Raw genomic sequence first — 8,792 nt, 5'->3', positions numbered from 1 at the left:
GAAAGTCTGGAGACTAACTGGTTAAAGGGCTCTTAATCTAAGGATGAGATGAGAAGGGCTGGAACTAAGGTGGTGGCAGTGGTAATAGAGATGAACAAATGAGACAATAAGAAATCAGGATTTATTAATAGATTGGGTTCAGAGGATGGAAGAGAAAGGGGAAATTGGCCAAACTATGAGCAGATTGGTTCTTTTAAAATACAAAACTAATTATGCTTCTTTCTGCTCTTCAGATAGTCCAAATTCCTTAACATAGTTTACCAGACCCTTCATGCTTGAACTAGCGTATCTGTCCCACTTTCTCTCCATTTCCACTACTGCTCAAAGCCTCAGTAGTACATCTTTGTGTTCCTCCAAAGCCATGCTTTCTCCTCCTATGCCTTTACCTATGAAACACACCTCCGCACCCACCCATCTTCATCCTCCTCCAAGACGTCTTCTCTAATATCCATATACTAGCGTGGGTTCCCCATTTGTCTTTCCTGAAGCCTTTATGAAGGCAGAAACCCCATCAAACCTAACCGTTGTATACCCCAGCATCCCTAGCACAATTCTTGTATTTGTTCAATATTTTTGTTGAATAACACCAAGGTTTCGACCCTGAATGACAAAAATTGGTGGAGCCATTAATAGAAAATGGTGTGGCATGGGTGGGTGGGTGCTAGTTTGGGGAGAAAATGGTGGGTTCAGTTTAAGGGGACAACTAGATATCTAAACATTGAAAACATTGAAGTTGGACTATGAGGGTAGAGGATGTTAACTAGGCCCATAGGTCATAGTGAACCTAATGAGATCTCTGTACAAGGCAGTGTAACAGGAACACGAAATTGCTCAGCCTCTTTTTCCCCCCCTACGAATGGAATGTGACATTGTGGGGGGAAAAATGAGTTTTGAAATATATTAACCTGTGTGGTCTTTTCACAAGTTGTTATTCTCTCTCAGGCTCAGTTCTTCAAGGAAAACATACAATATCTACTTTTTCAGATTGCTTTAAGGATAAGAGGAGCTGAATACAAAGTGCTGAGTTTGCATAAATGCTGTATTATTCAACCACAGACTACATTTATTAAGTATCCATATACACATGCTAAATATGGGATGGAAATGACATTAAGTTATTTGAAATTATTTTTTATTTAGATTAAAAATGATCTGAAACAAAATGAATAACAGACAAGGAAAAAAGTGGAAAAAATATGACTGAAGGAAAAATCAAGGTACTGGGAAGGTGGTGGTGTCTTAGGGGAAATGGAGATCGTAAAGGGTCTCATGGAAAGACCTGGGAAAACAATATGAAGATCATCCTCTCCCTACTCCATCCCCATATCCCCCCAAACCACTAAAGTACACTAAGAAAGACACAAAGATTTTGTGCTCTAATAGGGAGAGGAAAAAATGGTTTTAACTAAAAAATCCACCAAAATGTTATATTAGTAGATTGATCTTCCTGAGTCTCTAACCTATGAGCTTCAGAAATGTGACTAATCGGGGCGCCTGGGTGGCTCAGTCAGTTAAGCGTCAGACCTCAGCTCAGGTCATGATCTCACGGTTAGTGAGTTGGAGCCCCGCTTCGGGCTCTGCACTGACAACTGCAAGCCTGGAGCCTGCTTTGGATTCTGTGTTTCCCTCTCTCTCTGCCCCTCCCCCACCAGCACTCTGTCTCTTGAAAATAAATGTTTAAAAAAAAATTAAAAAAAGAAAGAAATGTGACTAATCAAACATAATAACAGAAGAGCTGAAGATGTACTTTAATGGCTGGCCTGAATGATAAAAACTGTCTCTAAAATATATACCAAGTTTATTCAACAACAAGGGATAAAGGCATGGGATTGATTTGCTGTGGATAGAAAAAAACTGTAAGCATTTGGTAATTCCTACACATATTCACTATTATATGTCCCAGTATCATCTTTGCTTTTTTTTTTTTAAGTTTATTTTAGTAACCTCTAGGGGCTTGAACCCATGACCCCAAGATCAAGAGTCACAGGCTCTTCTGACTGGGCCAGCCAGATGCCCCACCTTTGCTTTATTTAAAAAATCACTAGATTCCTTGTATTATCTCTCAAATTGGTCAAGCATTGAAGATAAACAAATACTAGTCATTTTTTAAAGTTTTTGTTTCTTTTAGCCTCTCAGCCTCTTTCCAGTTACCTCTCATGAGAGAAAGAAGAGGAGAAGGTGGTTTAAGCCAGTGTTTTTCAAACATGAGAAATTGTGAACCACTGAGACATACTTCTGCAGGTCCCAAGGGATTCAAGGGACCACCCCTGCCCTCCCTTGTCCAAGGCCAGGCAACATTGCCTTAAAATTAAAAGGCTAACTTCAGAGTATAATGTGACACCAGTTCAATTGTTAAACATAAACTCACGATCACTCAAAATATAAAATGTTAATCCAGATAATCCCAAATAGGTTTAACATGCTTATATTATAAAACTAAAAGCATAAAGCTTTAAAATGCGCAAAGATTTGGGGCGCCTGGGTGGCGCAGTCGGTTGAGCGTCCGACTTCAGCCAGGTCACGATCTCGCGGTCCGTGAGTTCGAGCCCCGCGTCAGGCTCTGGGCTGATGGCTCGGAGCCTGGAGCCTGTTTCCGATTCTGTGTCTCCCTCTCTCTCTGCCCCTCCCCCGTTCATGCTCTGTCTCTCTCTGTCCCAAAAATAAAAATAAAAAAAAAAAAACGTTGGAAAAAAAAAAAAAAAAAATGCGCAAAGATTTAAAAATGTGTAGTGCCTTGGAAATACAAGACCCCCAGAGGGTAGCAGACCACAGGCTGAGAAACTCAACCTGCATATGGAAGATGTTAAATGAGAGAATGAGAGAAGGGTGAGAAGTTGGGAAGTAGGTCTTCCCGGGCTTCCCTGCCCTTCCCAGGAGCTCCTAACTCTGTTTTTGACTCTTTATGTACTTCCTTCAAATCCTGTTTCTGATTATATTTTACTATTCATAAGATACTGTCTTTAGAAGCTCAGCAGTTTTGATGTAGGATTTTATTTTTAAGTCATCTCCACAACGAACGTGGGGCTTGCAAACCCAAGATCAAGAGTTGCATGCTATACCAGCTGAGCCAGCCAGTCATCCCAGAAGCTCAGCAGGTTTGTTTTTTTTTTAACTTTTAAATGTTTTTATTTATTTTTGAGAGAGAGACAGAGTGTGAGTGGGGGAGGGGCAGAGAGGGAGACACAGAATCTGAAGCAGGCTCCAGGCTCTGAGCTGGCAGCACAGAGCCTGATGTGGGGCTCGAACCCATGAACCATGAGACCAGGACCTGAGCCAAAGTCAGACACTTAACCAACTGAGCCACCCAGGTGCCCCTTGGAAGTTTTGATACATTCTTTCCCATGTGTGATTAAAGCTAGAAGAATGATCCAAGGGAAGGAAAAAAAAAAAGTGTGGGCCAAGATTTAGAGCTATAAAAGAAGGAACGAAGATATTTTGAAGTTACTAGAAAAAAGAGGGGAAAGAGTCCATTTCTGAGGTTCTGGGCCAACCCATAGTCCTCTTTGTATTGTTTTAAAAGGTGCCCAATGGGGTGTGTGAGTGGCTCAGTCAGTTGAGGGGACAACTCTGATTTCGGCTCAGGTCATGATCCAAGGGTTGTGGGATCCAGCTCATGCTCAGCATGGAGCCTACTTAAGATTATCTCTCTCTGTTTCTCTCTCTCTCTCTTTCTCTCTCCCTTTCCCTTGCTTGCACTGTCTCTCTCTAAAACAAAAAATAAAAAGCTGCCCAATAAATGCATTTTTTAATGTCAAAGAAGTGTTATATTTTAAGTTGGAGTCTTATATTTCTAGAAGGCCAGACATAAGTTCATCTTGCAGCTGTCTACCTTTACTCAGGGAAATCACCACAGTGAGCCCTCTACACATGCATAAAGGAAATACCTTATCCTAAAGAAAATCCTGAAATGACATTAACCAAAATTCAGATGTTTCAGACTGAGATGCTGGAGTTAATTTATTTATTAGTAATATAAAATGTTTTGCAGGACTATGCCCTTACAGAGAAAAAGAGATTATTTTTCCCCTAAATAAGAATATGGACTGGAATGTCTCTTAAAATCCTTACTTGTTCTTTGGAGACCTATGCATGTTTTTGTCCAACTGTTTGCTCATAGATGATCACAAAACTGGAGCCACTCTGAGGAGTGTACAAATCTTACCTCTGCACCTCATATAAGAGGACAGGCTGGCCTGAACCACTGGCATATCAAAAAATTATGTTATATATACCCAGATTATCCAAAGTCTGGAAAATGTCAGTGACTCCTGGAATTGTGTTAAGCAGGCCAGCATTGAGCTTTTTCCCCCTAAGGAAAAGGATAGTCCCTCAGTCAAATATTCTAGAGTGGAAATATGCAGTCCTTAAAGTGGAAAAGAATGATTCTCTTTGGACCCATCCCTGTTGCTGGCATTAGGATTCTAGGAAGTGGCCTAGCCTGGAGATAACTGCAAGGGGAAATGGGCCAGCTGAGCTGGCTCTGTCTTATCAGGAATCTGAAAAACAGCCACTTCTAGTGGCAGCTGAGGGCTCCTCTTTGTTTCTAATGTCTGACTCTGTGTCTTGTTACATAGTTTGGACTGAGCTAAACTTTAGGGAATAAAGTGAAGAGATCTTCGGTCCAGTGGGTGGAACCACGTGGAGAACCCAAAGGAGGTGGTGGCAAAGTTCAAGAGCAGCAGTGGCTGGGAGCAGGGACAGCTGGCAAAAGTAATTTCCAGAGAAGATCTGTGGCACACTTACCCATTCCTTAGGGATTCCTCAAAATCCTTTAGTAAAAGATCTCCTTAGCTATATTGGCTATTGAGAATGGAGGACACAAGTTGAGTCTGACAAATTGGCACGTGAAAACCACAATGTTACTTAGAAAAACCCTGCTGCTTCTTGCAGTCACCATGGGGGCAAACATTCTTAACTGAGGCTCACATGCAAAGAAATGAATGACCTCACATTTGTAATCCCTCGGCTCTACAGTCTGCTAGGGACAGACAGCAGTAATAGGAAACCTGCCAGCTGGAATCCTACCATGTCCACCAAAATGGCTTTCTTTCCACTGGTCTGCCTACTCCTCCCACATGGTTGTTTCCTCAACCCCGAGAGTTTCCTCATGTGTATGTTTAGCTCAGTTCACAGACAAAATCTTGAGAGGATTCTTCTACAAAGCTCCGTAGTTATTTCTCTGTGTAACTCCATCCTTTCTGGCTCTCTGCCCTGGAAATGTTAACCACCTTGGCCTCCCTGAACTCTCAACTCTGTCTTCTCAATGCAATGAGATTGTTAGGCTCTGTGTGGGTTTCCTCTCTCCACAATGTGGCCTGAAAACTCTTTCTAGGTAATAAGCTGGGGGTACTCATAGGATTTACTTAATTTGTTTCCCTTCTCTCAGGGGCTATTATCCTGTGCTGCCTGTTATCCAATATCTGAAAACTGTTGCTTTATATATTTGATCCAGTGTTCTAGATCGCTAAGGCAGTGGTAAATTTGGTTCCTCTTCTACCATCACGGCCATGTTTATAAATAGGTCTTTCAGTGAGATTGTGTGTGTGGGTTTCTTTTAATCCCTTAACTGTTAAGTGTTTCTGTCATATCAAAATGTATTTTGCCTTCACTCTTTAATGACAATTTGGCTGGAGATAAAATTCTAGGTTTACAGGGAAGTGTTTTATCAGTCTTACTGTTGTTCTGTAGGTAATCTGTTTCTTTCTCATATTTCTAATGGCTTTTACATTTTTCTCTGTATCCTTGATATTTTGTAAATATCCCTCTGATATGTCTCCACATGTGTTTATTTTATTTGTACTAAAAGCTTTTTTTTTTTTTAAGCATCTGACTCTTTTTTTTTTTTTATGTTTATTTTTGAAGGAGAGAGAGAGAGACAGACGTGAGTGGGGAGGAGCAGAGAGAGAGGGAGACAGAGAATCTGAAGCAGGCTCCAGGCTCTGAGCTTTCAGCACAGAACCTGATGAGGGGCTCAAACTCACAAACTGTGAGATCATTGCCTGAGCCCAAGTCCGACGTTTAACCAACTGAACCACCCAGGCATCCCAAGCTTGAGTTTTTTTGTTTTCTTTTAGAGTTTATTTTGAGAAAGAGTGAGTGGGGGAGCACGTACACAGAGCCAGATGAGGGGAAGAGAGAGACAGAATCCCAAGTAGGCTCTGCACTCTTAGCACATAGCCCTACACAGGGCTCGAACTCACAAACTGTGATACTACAACCTGAGCAGAAATCAAGAGTCAGACACTTAACCAACTGAGCACCCAGGAGCCACTAAAAGCTTGTTTTTTTGTTTTGTTTTTTGTTTTTTTTTTAATTTTTTAAAAATATTTTTATTTATTTTTGAGACAGAGAGAGAGAGACAGAGCATGAGCAGGGGAGGGGCAGAGAGAGAGGGAGACACAGAATCCCAAACAGACTCCAGGCTCTGAGATGTCAGCACAGAGCCCAACGACGCGGGGTTCAAACTCACAGACTGTGAGATCATGACACCAGCTAAAGTCAGATGCTTAACCGACTTTGCCACCCAGGTGCCCCTGTTTTTTTTTTTGTTTGTTTTGTTTTTTTGTTTTTTTTTAATTTGAGGATGAATGTCTTTCATCAAAACTTAAAAATTTTTATGTTTTCTGGAGCACCTGGGTGGCTCAGTTTGTTGAGCGTCCAATATCAGCTCAGGTCATGATCTCACAGTTTGTGGGTTCCAGCCCTGTGTTGGGCTCTGTGCTGACAGCTCAGAGCCTAGAGCCTGCTTCAGATTCTCTCTCTCTCTCTCTCTCTCTCTCTCTCTCTCTGCTTCTCCCCACTCGTGCTCTGTCTCTCAAAAATAAATAAATAAATAAACGTTCAAAAAAATTAATAAAAGGGGCACCTGGGTGGCTTAGTCAGTTGAGCGTCCAACTTCGGCTCAGGTCATGATCTCACAGTCTGTGAGTTCGAGCCCTGCGTCGGGCTCTGTGCTGACAGCTCAGAGCCTGGAGCCTGCTTCGGATTCTGTGTCTCCCTCTCTCTCTGCCTCTCCCCTGCGCATGCTCTGTCTCTCTCTGTCTCAAAAATGAATAAAAACATAAATTTTCAGGGGCACCTGGGTGGCTCAGTTGGTTAAGTGTCTGGCTTGGGCTCAGGTCATGATCTCATGGTTCATGGATTTGAGCCCCATGTTGGGCTCTGAGCTGATAGCTTGGAACCTGCTTCAGATTCTCTGTCTTCCTCTTTTTCTGCCCCTCTCCTGCTCATGCTGTCTCTCTCAAAAATAAATAAACATTAAAAAAAATTCTTATGTTTTCAAACACTGTTTAACCATCAATCTCATATTTTTCTATATTTTTCTAGAACTCTCATCATACATGTTGGGGCTTTCAATCCAGCCTCCCTCTTTTTAACTATATCTGTCTTTGTACTATATTCTGAGTGAATTAACTTATTCTGTCTTCAGTTATGCCTGGTTTAGAGCTCTTATTTTTAAAATATTTTATTTATTTGTTTGTTTGTTTGTTTGTTTGTTTATTTATTTATTTATAGCACAAGAAAGAGAGAGAGAGATAAAGAGAGAATCATAAGCAAGCTCCATGCCCAGCACAGACCCTGATGCTGGGCTCCATGTCACTGTCATGAGACCATGACCTGAGTCAAAATTAAGAGTTGGACGCTTACCTGACTGAGCCACCCAGGCACCCCTAGAGCTCTTACTTTTTATTTTCACGATTTTATTTCTTTTAGTCCCAAGCAAATCAAGCCAGGAGTTCCTTTACTTGCTTTTGGAGAAGGTTTCGTCATTCTCTGTTCCAAGTGTGCTCCAATAATAAACAAGTGTCCTTATCAGATTCTCTCTCTAGTTTTCTCATTTACTTTCTTAAGAATATTCTCCCTGGAGAGATTTTTCTTCTTTCCCAGATGTAAGAAACTTTGTAAAAACAAAGGTCAAATTTCAAAGTGAAAAGCCAGAGGTGAGGTAAAGGGGAAAAAAAAATAACACTTACATTGGAAATCTTCAACTCATAACTGCTAAAATGTGAGGCAGATGTCACAAAACTTGGAATGGAAAATCATAGGTTTTATGGTCTAATTCATATCTTCTGAGTCTGGAGAGTCAGAGAAAGGGAGAGTTCAGTCTTCTCTAGACTATTCTTCCCTCCTTTAACTGCAAGTTCAACTCCTATTCCTTTTTTTTTTTTTTTTACATTTATTTATTCTTGAGAAACAGAGTGAGACAAAGCGTGAGCCGCAGAGGGGCAGACAGAGGAGACACAGAATCTGAAGCAGGCTCCAGGTTCTGAGCAAGCGGTCAGCCCAGAGCCTGATGCAGGGCTCAAACCCGCAAGCTGTGAGATCATGACCTGAGCCTAAGTCGGATGGATGCTCAACCAACTGAGCCACCCAGGTGCCCCTCCTGTTCCTTCTTTAAAACCCAGGTCAGACAGGTATTAGTCTTATTTTCTGGGAAACCTTATATTAGTTTCCTATGACTGCCTTAACAAATTACCACAAACTTGGTGACTTAAAACACCACAAATTAATTTACTTACAGTTCTGGAGACCAGATACCTGAAATCAGTTTCACTCGTTTAAAGTTAAGCTATCAGTAATCCTGGTTCCTTCGGGGGACTCTAAGGAAGAATCCATTTCCTTGCCTTTTCTAGCTTCAGGAGGCTGCCTGTGTTCTTTAGTGTCACTCCAACATCTTGCTTCTGTGGTTACATTTCTTTCAGTTCTGTAGTCACATCTCCTTCTGCCTCCCTCTTTTATGAGCACTTGTGATTATTTAGTACCTATCCTGATAATCCAGGATAATTTTCCCA

The sequence above is a fragment of the Panthera leo genome, chromosome A3 (assembly GCF_018350215.1).
Source record: "Panthera leo isolate Ple1 chromosome A3, P.leo_Ple1_pat1.1, whole genome shotgun sequence".
Taxonomy (NCBI): Eukaryota; Metazoa; Chordata; class Mammalia; order Carnivora; family Felidae; genus Panthera; species Panthera leo.
This window is presented reverse-complemented; position numbering follows the sequence as displayed.